This window comes from Hyla sarda, chromosome 8, assembly GCF_029499605.1.
Source record: "Hyla sarda isolate aHylSar1 chromosome 8, aHylSar1.hap1, whole genome shotgun sequence".
Classification (NCBI taxonomy): Eukaryota; Metazoa; Chordata; class Amphibia; order Anura; family Hylidae; genus Hyla; species Hyla sarda.
This window is the reverse complement of record NC_079196.1, coordinates 106,998,437-107,013,383: the sequence shown is the minus strand read 5'-3', so window position 1 is coordinate 107,013,383 and position 14,947 is coordinate 106,998,437. Positions and strand designations below refer to the sequence as shown.

General features: G+C 42.1%; 1 protein-coding gene across 2 annotated transcripts in view; it reads right to left on the bottom strand.

The window, feature by feature from the left end:
* Nucleotides 1–14,167, bottom strand: part of ZDBF2 (zinc finger DBF-type containing 2) — a 62,963-nt gene extending 48,796 nt beyond the window's left edge. The window contains exon 1 of one of the 2 annotated variants that reach the window (XM_056533377.1): nt 14,012–14,167. The gene's annotated coding sequence lies outside the window, so the exon portion shown is untranslated. Of the gene's footprint in view, nt 1–180; nt 215–14,011 lie in introns of those variants that run through there. The other variant, XM_056533380.1, reaches the window with a different exon arrangement.
* Nucleotides 14,168–14,947: the final 780 nt, after the last annotated feature.

The window sequence follows — 14,947 nt, the reverse complement described above, 5'->3', positions numbered from 1 at the left end:
ACATAGTGGCCATAAAAATAAAAACTCCCGCCAGAGTTCCCCTTTAGAGTACGTTCACACATACAGGATCCTGCGTAGATTTGATGAGCAGGATTTGTAACTGCAGATTAGAAGCCGTGATCAGTCATTTAGTTTACATTGATAATTCTGTGCATGAAATCTGCGTACGTGTGAATGTACCCTTAAAGTCAACAAACTGTCCTTGACGGTTTAGAAGGGGCTCTGTTATGGTCTGACACATCTACAGCCATTCATTTCATTTTCTTGATGTTATCAGGGAAGTATCACAGCTGGGGCAATAGTCTATATTCTACCACGCCATGCCGGCTTCTGCTCTGGTGCAGATGTTACAGTATACACCAGCGCTGTCTCCAAACATCTGCCCAGAAATCCCTCCTGTCCCTGGAGCTTTAATTGTATGAGCAGTTACTACTCCTGTTGGATCATGTGCCGCATTGTATAACTCCTGACTGTAAAATTTGACATTAGAGTCAAGAGATTCGGACAGCTGTCTCTACTTGGCAGACAGCATTGTGAAACCGGAGGACAAAATTCTTTATTTGGAAGAGAAAATTTAGAGAAAAAAAAACACACATTTGCTATAATATTTTATTTATTTTATTTTTTCATTATAAAGTAATATGTTATTGAAAAGAACCACTATTGATACAGGAGCATATAAATACCATACAATTATTAAAAATAACCATCATAGCCATGTGAAATCCCCATATATTGGCTATATGTTGTGACTATGAGCTGTGTATAGTAGACTTACACCACTCTCTGGGTACTGCCCTGCTCACTGCCTTATAAAAGCCCTAATAACAGATAGGTAGATGTCCTTCAGGAAGCTCAAGCATGGAAACACATGACAACAAGTTTTTTAGATGTATGTCACATCATAACCATTCCTTAGGGTATTTTCGCATGTGCAAAACCTGCATAGTTTTTAACAAGGGAACCATGCAGTTTTCCACATCAAAAACCATACGGCGTTACTTAAAATTCTGCTCCCATTGACCTCAGCAATGCAAAAAAGAAGTGACATGTAAAGTCCTTTCCAGGTGGTTATGCTTTAAAGGAGTATTCCAGGAAAAAAAAAATGTTTTATATCAACTGGCTCCAGAAAGTTAAACAGATTTGTAAATTACATCCACAATCAAGAGCAAAGAAACGGAGCAACTCACCACACCAGGCCAGCTATTCTATGCAAGTGGTACTCTGTTCATAAAGCTTCAACCAGGGACCGGTCTGATGAAGCGCTCCGGCGCAAACGGTCCCGTCACCGAGAGGATACCCCCGCGTCTCCTGTGCACTCTTTCCAGCTTGTCGTCTCTGGATGAAGCTTTATGAATAAAGTACCACTTGCATAGAATAGCTGGCCTGGTGTGGTGAGTTGCTCCGTTTCTTTGCTCTTGATTGTGGATGTATTGGATGGACTCAGTTTTGCACGTAGAGCACCGCCGAAGTCCCTCCAGCAGTTGCAAGGACTAGACACAGCACAGTTGCGCTATTGCCTATCCTGAGTGTGTATTAGGGTGGTGCCGAGTCCCTATCCAATTGGTTGCAGATTTGTAAATTACTTCTATTAACCCCTTAAGGACCGGGGGTTTTTCCGTTTTTGCATTTTCGTTTTTTGCTCCTTGCCTTTAAAAAATCATAACTCTTTCAATTTTGCACCTAAAAATCCATATGATTGCTTATTTTTTGCGCCACCAATTCTACTTTGTAATGACGTCATAAAAAATCATTGTGCGACAAAATTGAAACTTTTGGGGGGCTTCCGTTTCTACGTAGTAAATTTTTCGGTAAAAATGACACCTTATGTTTATTCTATAGGTCCATACGATTAAAATGATACCCTACTTATATAGGTTTGATTTTGTCGCACTTCTGGAAAAAAGCATAACTACATGCAGGAAAATTTATACCTTTAAAATTGTCATCTTCTGACCCCAATAACTTTTTTATTTTTCCGTGTATGGGGCGGTATGAGGGCTCATTTTTTGATCTGAAGTTTTTAACGGTACAATTTTTGCATCGATAGGACTTATCATTTTTAAATGATATAAAAAGTGACCAAAAATGCACTATTTTGGACTTTGGAATTTTTTTGCGCGTACGCCATTGACCGTGCGGTTTAATTAATGATATATTTTTATAATTCGGACATTTCCGCACGCGGTGATACCATATATGTTTATTTTTATTTACACTTTGTTTTTTTTTTTATGGGAAAAGGGGGGTGATTCAAACTTTTAATAGGGGAGGGGTTAAATGATATTCATTCACTTTTTTTTTTGCAGTGTTATAGGTCCCATAGGGACCTATAACACTGCACACACTGATCTTTTACATTGATCACTGGTTTCTCATAGGAAATCAGTGATCGATGATTCTGCCGCTTGACTGCTCATGCCTGGATCTCGGGCACTGAGCAGTCATTCGGCGATCGGACAGCGAGGAGGCAGGTAGGGGCCCTCCCGCTGTCCTGTAAGCTGTTCGGGATGCCGCGATTTCGCCGCGGCTATCCCTAACAGCCCACTGAGTTAACCAGCATGGTTTCACTTTCGCTTTTAGCCGCGCGGCTCAGCTCTGAGCGTGCGGCTAAAGGGTTAATAGCGCGTGGCGCCGCGATCGGCGCTGCGCGCTATTAGCGGCGGGTCCCGGCTTCACTCTGACGCCGGGCCCGCCGTGATATGATGCGGGGTTACCGTGTAACCCCGCGTTATATCACGGGAGCAGGACCAAGGACGTACCAGTACGTCCTTGGTCCTTAAGGGGTTAAAAAATCTTTATCCTTCCAATAATTATCAGCTGCTGAAGTTGAGTTGTTCTTTTCTGTCTGGCAACAGTGCTCTCCGCTGACATCTCTGCTTGTCTCAGGAACAAGAGGTTTGCTATAGGGATTTGCTTCTACTCTGGACAGGTCCCGAGACAGGTGTCATCAGAGAGCACTTAGACAGAAAAGAACAACTCAACTTCAGCAGCTCATAAGTACTGAAAAGATTAAGATTTTTTAATAGAAGTAATTTACAAATCTGTTTAACTTTCTGGAGCCAGTTGATAAATATGAAAAAGTTTTTTCCTGGATAACCCCTTTAAAGCTTCTACTGAAATCAATGGGACCTATAGGGCTTGACACCCGCACTGCATGCAGCTAAAGAAAGCCATGGCACAGAGCTGCACATGTACGGGGGTTTCTCCCTTCTGCTTATACCCTTCTATCTCTGCGCAAATCTCATTCATAGTTATAACCTCAAGGCTATCTTATCTTAAGGCCCAAAGCTAGACACACAAATGACAGATGTGTTTTTGGTGGTCACAGGACATCTATCCCCACAGGGTACTAGCAGGCAGGGAAAGGCACTATACATCAAGACAGCAGGATGGCTAGGATCAGAATCAGGCCCTGTTCACATACTGTTTACTGCCTGCCACCACTAAACGACAGACTGCCATTCAATGTACACCAAGTAAAGTAATATTTTGTCAACCTTACAAATACTGACACCAAGGCAAAAAATTATAATCCAAATTCTTTATTAAGCAATGACCCTAACAGAATGCAGCTAGAGGTATAACATATGCAAACCTAAACCTCGACAGGCCTGACGAAGTGTCAAAACGTGTGTCATGGTGGTGGTGGGGTGCACCGTGCACCCTCACTATGTCCCAATTAGGTATGGTGGAATATTCTTTTGATTGCTTTGGCACAGTAATATGTTTACATATGTTATACCTTTGGGCTGCATTCTGTTCATTGCTTGGTGTTCCCCACCCTTTTTCTCCTTGTGGGGTGTATGTGTTTTAAGGGTGGGTTGGTATTAAGTGGGAGGGCTGTTAATGTTTTGGATACTTAATAAAGATGGTCATTTTTGCCTTGGTGTCAATATTTGCAGGTTTATGACTGATTTTGGCACTGTAGCTAGTTTTGTAGGTTTTAAAAAGGTATTATTTCGCATTTCCATCTCATAAATTAAACTTCCAATGATGAATAAAAGACCAAAAGTAGTCTCAAGTACGCTACACTTTATGTTTCAATACATTTGAGAAGATTCCAACATATACCAGTGACAAACATTTAAATGACATATGAACGGGACAAACTGCTTTTACAATAGTGCGACATCACTAACATAACCAAGTACTGCCCAATCTCCATTTAAGAAATTCTCAGTTATGCTATTAGTTCTAGCTCTATAAGTCTGTGCCCACACTGTGTTTTCTGTACGTTTTAAAACATACAATAATACATATAAAAATAATTAGCTTTATGCTAAATTATAGTCTACCACACTTTTGCATACAGCGAAAAAAGTACATGTTGCAATGCTTTTTTATTTTTTTTATATATAATGTGAGTCAATGGAAAACACACTTTGCTGGATGGCATACAGCAGCATCCATTAACACACTTTTTTATCCTCATCAGGAATATAAGACATCTACATTAAATGGAAACAATGGCAGTGTGAATGCAGCCTTAGGGTACGTTCACATGAGCGGACCCACAGCGTATTTTACGCTGCAGATGCGCCGCTGAAGGACCGCTGCATGGTGGCTTCACATGTGCCTGCTCAGAGAGGCAATACTCCACTACAAGCAGACACACACTGCGATGTGCGAGTTGCCGTGCATGCGCAGTATACTCGCACATCATAGCAGCTCTAGGCCTAGCTCATGGAGCAGGAAGAGCATATGAGACGTGTGTGAGTACACCGAGCATGCGCGGCAACTTGCACATCGCAGTGTGTCTGCTCATAGCGGCGTATTGCCACTCCGAGCAGGCATATGTAAAGCCACCATGCAGGGGTCCTTCAGCGGCAGATCTGCAGTGTAAAATACACTATTGGTCAGCTCGTGTGAACGTACCCTAACACACTACATACACGCTACACCACACCGTCCTGTCACGATTCAATGAGAGCAGATCTCACAAGCTCACAGCACAATACATTGTGGTCTGGATTACCTATGACAGCCTATTGTTTTCAATGAGAATACACGCTGTCGTTCACAATATGGAACTTTTTCCTGGCATGGAATAGAGATTCATGATGAGTGACGTGATGTATTCCATACAGGAAATGCATCAGGTACCTAGGACACAGGAAAGCCCCATTGACAGCAACATAGAACAAAATGTTGCAGCAATCTCAGGGTATGACTTAACGGGGTACTCCGTCCACAGCCATCTTATCCCCTATCCAGCGGCGGGACACCCGCGATCTCTGTGCAGCACCCCTGCAGTCACGCCCCCTCCCATAGACATTAATGGAGGGGGCATGGGGTGACATCCTATCTCTGGCCTCAGAAACCCAGCGATAAACATACTGGGGGGGATTTATCAAAGGATTTAGACTGATTTTTCCATCTAAAATTGTCGCACAGAAAGTCGCAGTCTAAATATCTGCTACTTTTTCGAGACTTTTTCTTAAGAGGATTTTTAGTTCATGAAGCATTCTAGGCTATTTTAGATGGAAAAATGCATTGGTGCTGAATTTATCAATTGCGACTTTCCGGCAAAAATTTGCAATGGGCGAAAATACCATAGATCCCAAAGTCTGTGCGCAGAATTTATCAAGAGCAATGCGACTTTTGATAAATAAAGCGCACAATGGACCGGCCTAACACTCTGTAGTTTGGTCAATATTGATGCGGGAAATAGACAACTTTGAGAAATCCCCCCCACTGTTTAGAATGCTGGGTGCGGAGACAGGGATAGGGGGTTAAGATGTCTGTGGGCAGAGTTCCCCTTTAAAGCGTACCTTTCGCATCATAGAGATGCAGACCCTGACCAATCACGGCGACTGAACACTCATACCCTGACTGAGCCAAAACCTTTTATTTACTTGTTAAAGGAGTAGTCCAGTGGTGACTCAGTGGTGAACAACTTATCCCCTATCTTAAGGATAGGGGATAAGTTTGAGATCGCGGGGGGTCTGACCGCTGGGGCCCCCTGCGATCTCCTGTACGGAGCCCCGACAGCCCACGGAAGGGGGCTTGTCGACCTCCGCACGAAGCGGCGGCCGACACGCCCCCTCAATACAACTCTATGGCAGAGCCGAAGCGCTGCCTTCGGCAATCTCCGGCTCTGCCATAGAGATGCATTGAGGGGGCGTGTCGGCCGCCACTTCGTGCGGGGGTCGACACCCGCTATCTGGCCGGAGAGCCGGGGCCCTGTACAGAGAGATCGCAGGGGGCCCCAGTGGTTGGACCCCCTGCGATCTCAAACTTATCCCCTATCCTTAGGATAGGGGATAAGTTTTTCCCCACTGGACTACCCCTTTAAGTGACTGCACCTATTTAACGTTTGCTATATATTTTACACCACATTTTCCCAATAGAAAATTGCAGTGTGTGAACGCTCCATTATAAGTATGTGCACAAGGCTTTATATTACCAAACCCCAGGGCCGTGGCCCGGGGTATAAAACCCCTAATATGAAACCCCTAAAACTTAAAATTTTAGGCTGCTTTCACACTATAAAATGTATCCGTTTTAAAGATCCTTTTGAAGTTCCATTATAAAAAAAAACAGAAAATCGACCATTAAACGGCCGTTACAATATCCCATACGGCCGTTAGGTATTTTTACATCATCCGTTTTAACCCGTTATAGCCCGTTAGTAATAACGGACATTATTTTATGCAGCAATGAAAGAAGGTAAATGGCACTCACCAGTGTCGTAGTATAACAAACTTGTTTATTCCATAAAGTGCAGCATAATAACAGACAAGGCAAGGGAGGACTTGGACGCCGTCCACGTAGCGGTGATAGCTATTTCGTGTGCGAGGCACACTTCCTCAGACCACTCCCCTACTACCACCGGAACTCAGGTTAAATACCTGTGCTCCGGTGCAGGTGGGCGTATCTCTTAACTTACAACTGTGCAAAGGGACATAGAAAAAGAAACCCAAAGTGAAACACAGACAAGTTAAAAACAAATACACCTTTGCGGAGAACCAGAAGGGGATGCAGGTAAAACCTTTTAAATAAAAATTGCTAGGTCTACCTTATCATTCAACCCTAAAGTGCCTTGTGCCTTAGTGCGCAAAATCCATCTTGTTTCGCTCTGGAGTAATGTTTTTCTCCTATCACCGCCGTCTTTGGTGTTAACTCTTTCTATTCCGAAGAATTCCAATACTTTGGAATCTCCATTGTGTTCTTCTAATACATGATTAATTAATCTTGTAGAGCCCTTTAGCGTTTTTAAAGAATGGATGTGTTCTCGGAATCGTGTGTGCATGGGGCGCACGGTGCATCCAATGTAAAAACGCCCACAAGAGCACACGACTCCGTAAACTACATAATCTGTACGGCAGCAGATAAAATCCTTTACTGAAAAATCGCAGCCCCCTAGGGAAAAATTCCTCCCTTTTTTTAGGAAGCTACACCAATTACAACTTCCACAGCGGTGATTACCTACTAATGTGGATTTGTTTAACCAGTTGCGATTTTGTGATACAAATCTGCTGTGTGTTAACACATCTCCAATATTTTTTGCTTTTTTAAAAGTGACAAATGGTTTTTCAATTGTAACATCTGATAAAAGGGGATCTTTTTGAACCAGAGGCCAATAACGAAAAATAGCTTTTTTAATGATGTTAGCTAGAGGGCTATACTTGAATACAAATGAGAAACATGTAGATTTTTTTGTAACATTAGATGCTAATTTTTTTCCAGTTTTTTCTACTGCTTTCTTTAACAGGGTATCTCTTTTCTGTATTGATGCTCTTTTTAGAGCTTTTTCCAAAACTTCCGGCGGATAACCCCTTTGCTGCAACCTATCAGATAATTCTGAGGCTTGTTTCAGAAAAGATTCTTCTGTACTGTTGATGCGACGCAGTCTTAGGAATTTGCCGAAAAAGAGATGCGGCTCTTTTGGACCGTGCGGTCTTTAAAGTCATATGAAGAATGTAACAGAGTTCCAAGAGGTTTGAGAAATTTCAAAGAGCCCTCGCAGTTTTTGGATGACATGGTGTTTTTAAAAAAATGGGAAGAAGTACATCTGAATTACTCCCTTAACATGTTAAGACTAATACGGGAGCGGAATGAAACAGAATACGCACAAGTAACTGAAGCTTTGGGCAGAGCTAAAGTAGAGCTTGGAACCAGAATGCCAGAGGCACAAAGACTAATTTTCCAACAAAAATTAGAACAAAAATTATTAAAATTACAAAGTACCATAAAAGATCAAAAACGAGATAAATATCTTAGAGATAAGATTGACTTCGAAACGGGTAAAGCCTTTGTGGCTATTAACAGCAACCGGAGGAAGAACCCAGGAAAAAGGAACCCACGCAAAACTCAAAAAAATCAGAAACAAAACGTAACAAATGAGAATACTATTAAACGATCAACTGACTTCTGGACCACGGAGTCCGACTCCAGCGGCTCAGAAGAACAACATCATGCCATAATTCCTAACAAATCTACGACAGGAACATCAACTCAGGGGAATATCCCTTTAGGAGGAGATCAACTAGGAGGGGACATTCAAGAAAAAGGGAACAAAACGCAAGGAGGATGGAAAAGAAAGAAAGTGTCTTGGAGACAATAAAGGAGGAAGATAATTTACCTCCACCTGTGAAAGACAGGATGATTATCAATTTGACAGATATTGTACTGGACGATGCTATGAAAACTGTTCTTGCTAGAGGTTTAAACTTCTGTTTTCCGGAAAAATTTGATGAAGTTGAGTTTGAACTTGATTTGTTCAGATGCATACGTAATTTAAATGTTAAAAGATTTTTTGTACAGAATAAATATGTGTGTGACAGCAAGGTAGAAGGGGATAAGCCTGTATCTATAGGATCCCTGGGTTTCAGTACTTTTGATAGTGAGAATAGAGAAGACACAGAATGTTTAATTACTCTCACAGAATTATTAGGCGGAGACACTAGTTCTCTATATTCTGACACTGAATCAGAGTCAGTTTTCACTGGAGGAATAAAATCCTCCTTTTGCCCACCCCTGCTCCCAGGTAGCAGCTTGGACCTCTTCCAGCACGAAGTACTGAGAGAGGTAAAAGCTTTAAAATACCCAGAGGATCCCCCGAATTTAACAACAGAGGAAATCAATGCACTGAAAAAACTAAGATCTATGAAAAATATAGTTTTTAAAAAATCAGATAAGGGGGGCAACATTGTCCTCCTTACTGAAAAATACTATATAGAGGAAGCCACTCGTCAGTTGCATAATACATCTAATTATGAACGCCTTGCTACAAACCCGACACATAAATATCTGTCCAAACTCCAATCTCTGCTAAGAAATTATGTAGAGAAAGGGGTGTTATCTAAAAAAATTGCAAAAAGATTATTACCGGAACAGGCTAAGTTTCCTTGTTGGTATTTCCTGCCAAAGGTTCACAAGACCACAGATAACCCTCCCGGACGACCAATTGTCTCCGGGAGGGGGTCGGTCAGTGAGCCTTTGTCAAAATACATCGACTGGGTTCTGCATCCATTATTGAAGGAAATACCAACTCTAGTAAAAGATACTAATGAGTTCTTGCTCGACCTAAAGGGAATGACATGGGAGGATGGGTATATAATGGCCTCTATCGACATAGAGAGCTTGTATACTAACATCCCCCAGTCATTAAGTGTACAATGTATTAGAGATCTGTTAAGGAAGTCCAATAAAAGTCAAACCTTCATTGACTTTATCTGCGATTCTCTTCTGTTCATTTTGACCAATAATGCGTTTCAATTCAATGAGACGTGGTACAGACAGATTAGCGGGGTGGCCATGGGCACTCCAGTGGCGTGCACCCTCGCTAATCTGTTTGTAGCGATCTTCGAAAAAGAGTATATTTTTTCCACGTCCAATAAATTCATAAGCAAAATTAAAAGTTACAGTCGTTTTGTGGACGACGTGTTTCTTATATGGTCGGGAACAGAGGAAGAATTTGCAGATTTTGTCACTTTCCTTAATACTTCAAACAATATGAACTTAAAGTTCACGTCGAAAACCAGTAAAGAAAAACTTGAATTTCTTGATGTCCTTGTAATCCCTGAGGGCAGAATCCTCCTTACAGAGGGTTTCCGGAAGCCAACGGCGGGTAACTCCTTGCTGCATTATAAAAGTTATCATCCACAACATGTAAAAACCGCAGTACCTTACGGACAATTCCTAAGACTGCGTCGCATCAACAGTACAGAAGAATCTTTTCTGAAACAAGCCTCAGAATTATCTGATAGGTTGCAGCAAAGGGGTTATCCGCCGGAAGTTTTGGAAAAAGCTCTAAAAAGAGCATCAATACAGAAAAGAGATACCCTGTTAAAGAAAGCAGTAGAAAAAACTGGAAAAAAATTAGCATCTAATGTTACAAAAAAATCTACATGTTTCTCATTTGTATTCAAGTATAGCCCTCTAGCTAACATCATTAAAAAAGCTATTTTTCGTTATTGGCCTCTGGTTCAAAAAGATCCCCTTTTATCAGATGTTACAATTGAAAAACCATTTGTCACTTTTAAAAAAGCAAAAAATATTGGAGATGTGTTAACACACAGCAGATTTGTATCACAAAATCGCAACTGGTTAAACAAATCCACATTAGTAGGTAATCACCGCTGTGGAAGTTGTAATTGGTGTAGCTTCCTAAAAAAAGGGAGGAATTTTTCCCTAGGGGGCTGCGATTTTTCAGTAAAGGATTTTATCTGCTGCCGTACAGATTATGTAGTTTACGGAGTCGTGTGCTCTTGTGGGCGTTTTTACATTGGATGCACCGTGCGCCCCATGCACACACGATTCCGAGAACACATCCATTCTTTAAAAACGCTAAAGGGCTCTACAAGATTAATTAATCATGTATTAGAAGAACACAATGGAGATTCCAAAGTATTGGAATTCTTCGGAATAGAAAGAGTTAACACCAAAGACGGCGGTGATAGGAGAAAAACATTACTCCAGAGCGAAACAAGATGGATTTTGCGCACTAAGGCACAAGGCACTTTAGGGTTGAATGATAAGGTAGACCTAGCAATTTTTATTTAAAAGGTTTTACCTGCATCCCCTTCTGGTTCTCCGCAAAGGTGTATTTGTTTTTAACTTGTCTGTGTTTCACTTTGGGTTTCTTTTTCTATGTCCCTTTGCACAGTTGTAAGTTAAGAGATACGCCCACCTGCACCGGAGCACAGGTATTTAACCTGAGTTCCGGCGGTAGTAGGGGAGTGGTCTGAGGAAGTGTGCCTCGCACACGAAATAGCTATCACCGCTACGTGGACGGCGTCCAAGTCCTCCCTTGCCTTGTCTGTTATTATGCTGCACTTTATGGAATAAACAAGTTTGTTATACTACGACACTGGTGAGTGCCATTTACCTTCTTTCATTGCTGCATTCATATGGACTGTTTTCAAATAAATTGAGCACCCCAGGTCGGATTTACTGCAGTTGCTACCTTCAACACAGGTGCATATGAACTTGCCAAAAGCCACAATAAGCAGTGCTGTGCCGAACGCTATTTCTGCATTTACCGGACATTATTTTATGATGGAAGATAGTAACAGGAGAAATAGTGCATGCCGATTTTCAGGTTTTTTATAACGGAACTTCAAAAGGATCTTTAAAACGGATACATTTTATAGTGTGAAAGCAGCTTTACTGTATGAGATTAAAATGGTAAATCCCAACAAAACAGTGATTAAAACTGATAACCAGGTGATCTCATGGTAAGTGCAATAAATAAGAGAGGAAATGCTCTCCAAATAATTTGTTCTGCAGTGGCCGCTAGACAACCTGATCACTCTGGTACCGCTTAAAATATAACACTATTGCCGCCTCTACATGTTTCGCCGTATCACAACTGTACTTGTCAGGAACTCACCAATCCCATGGCTGACAGCTGCTTGCATCAGAGGATGTTGTACATACATCACCCGCTGTCATTTGCCTGCGCCGGTCTCATGCGTCTGTATCATCTATGTGCGCCGTGTATGTCAGTTCGGCAGCACAGGAAGAAACTTATTCTTCAAGTGTCAAAGCAGCCGCTATTGCGCACGCGCTGATACTTAGCCGAGAGTTGCATCGGCCGAGAGACTGCGCATGTGTTAGCACAGAATCAAACAGCATTAGCAACACTGCGTTGTAACTCTATATAGATCTTATGAAGGTGAGAAGTAAAGACAGTTATATAGGCTGAAACTAATAAATCACTAATGTTAAAAGTGAATGTTTCTTTGGCTCTGATGCTTAATGAATGTGTAATCCGCAATATAGATAAATATTGATATGGTTATTATCAGTGCTCAAAAAAGAGGACAATAATCAAGTGTATACCGGTCACAACTATAGTGCTGATTTGAAAATATTCATACCCTTGTTAGAATTGGGCAGAGGAGACTCCATTTTGTCTTCTGTCATTCTTGTTTTTCTACATAACTCCTGAATTTTTGGACTTGAGACAATTGGTGTTTTATCTTCAAGGCTACAGGACGCGGGATACAGAACTCATCTTTTGCTACCACAGATGTGTCCTTGAAACAATGGCTTGTTAGATTTCAGCTTAACTATGTATTTTTGCATTCAACTTTCTGCTGACTACGCAAATGATTTCTTGATACAATTTAAAGTTTACTGCGTATGCCCTATGTACGTGTATAAGAAAGCTTATTTTTAAGTAAAGGGTCAGTCTTGTTACTGCCCTCGGCTTAGTCACAGCAGTCACGTCTGTGTCTTGATTTGAGTGGCAGGTGGCGCTGGGGGAGGGTAGGGTGACTACAGCCCCTTACAAGCCTTCAGCGCACTAATTGGGAATCCACCAACAGAAGACGACTCGACCTTTGGGGTCGAACCTAACACCCTCATATACCTAAATAGAGAGATTAGGTATTAGCAGCAGATGTGACGCTTATCATGATTGGCTAGATAAGGTCCAAGGTTGATGTCACAAAGATGGGTTATAAATACCCCCATCCCCATTTTGGAGCAGCCATTGCCTCTTGAGAAAGTCTTTGATACGGCAAAACATGTATAGGCAGCAATAGTGTTAAATTTAAAGGGGTATTCCAGGCAAAAACTTTTTTTTATTCATCAACTGGCTCCAGAAAGTTAAACAGATTTGTAAATTACTTCTATTAAAAAAATCTTAATCCTTCCAATAGTTATTAGCTTCTGAAGTTGAGTTGCTATTTTCTGTCTAACTGCTCTCTGATGACTCACATCCCGGGAGCTGTGCAGTTCCTATGGGGATATTCTCCCATCATGCACAGCTCCCGGGACGTGACATCATCATTGAGCAGTTAGACAGAAAACTTCAGAAGCTAATAACTATTGGAAGGATTAAGATTTTTTAATAGAAGTAATTTACAAATCTGTTTAACTTTCCGGAGCCAGTTGATGAATAAAAAAAAGTTTTTGCCTGGAATACCCCTTTAAGCGGTACCAGAGTGATCAGGTTGTCTAGCGGCCACTGAAGGGCAGCAGAAAAAATTATTTTCACTATTATATGTGGCACTTACCATGAGATTAGTTTTAATCATTGTTTTGTTGGGATTCCCATTTTAATCTTATACAGGAAAGGTTACGTTTTAGGGGTTGCATATTAGTGGTTTTGTAATAAAGCTCAATTGGCCCCTTACTTCCCTTGGGTAGTTTGGATCTGTATTTTTTTGCAGCAGCGGCAATCATTGCGGTTTCCACATCATTGCGGTTTCCACATCATTGCGGTTTCCACATCATTGCGGTTTCCACATCATTGCGGTTTGCACATATGTAAAGTGTTTACAAAGTGAACGGATCTTTTATTACAAGCGTGGAATAAGTGTAAAGCATATACACAAGTCCCTCCCACATGTCGTGTAATGTCATCACTGTGGTGACAGTATCATACTATGAGCACCGACATGTGCAGACACGGAACCGCCAGTGGCCGCTGTGTATGTATTAGGACATAGTACACACAGAGCGGCAGGGGGCGTGTCACACGGCAGCGCGGTTAGTCAGTAACCCATGGGTTCCTGTCAGGCAGAGACGGACATTGCTTTGTCACAATTCTCACCCTCAGCGATGAACACCGCGCCGTTCCCGCCGTACCGACTGTCCGGGCCTCTCTTCTACTACTTTTCCCAGGTCTCCATTTCTTTCCGGGGTCGCACATTTCCACTTCCTGAGAACTACAGAAACCATAGAGTAGCAGCACTGGACAGAAGAGAATTACCTAGTCCTCCGGGGACACGGGAAGTAGTGCGCATGCTCTATCTTGTAGCGTTATGCTCTGGGCTGCTGCCTTATGTTCTACCAACTGTGCTGAAACTAGAACTCCCAGCTGTTAGCGCCTGTTAGGAGTTGTAGTTTCTGCAGATCTAGAGCAGTGTTTCCCAACCAAGGCGCTTCAGCTGTTGCAAAACGACTGTCTTAACATGGTGCAGGCTTCAGTTTTGTAACATTTTTAGGCACACTGGTTGTTAAACACTGGTTTAGAGAGTTACATGTTACAGCAGTGTTTCCCAACCACGGGGCCTCCAGCTGTTGCAAAACTACAACTCCCAGCATGCCCGGACAGCCAAAGGCTGTCCGAGCATGCTGGGAGTTGTAGTTTTGCAACAGCTGCAGGCAATCTGGTAGGAAAATACTGTGTTACAGTCTAATACCACAGGGATTTGTGTTTTTTTTTTGGAATGGAAGAAATTGGAAAATCTCAATATTTTACCCTGTGGCAGTTATTCACTGATGTGGGTCAGATGCAGGGTGCCAGGCCCACGGAGTGCATAGCATTACCACTTACCTCCACCTGCTGTATAGTATACAGCTGTGCATAGCACACTGCTGTATTCTATACAGGAGCCCGATTGCCAGCACTATGCCTGCTCCTAGCGGGGCTGAGCTGTGCCTGCTGCTATACTTGATTGGGTACAGCGCATGCTGGACAGGAGTTATATATTGTTTACCTTATAGCCAGCAAGATTATAAAGCATACCAGAGATCTGTGTAGCGC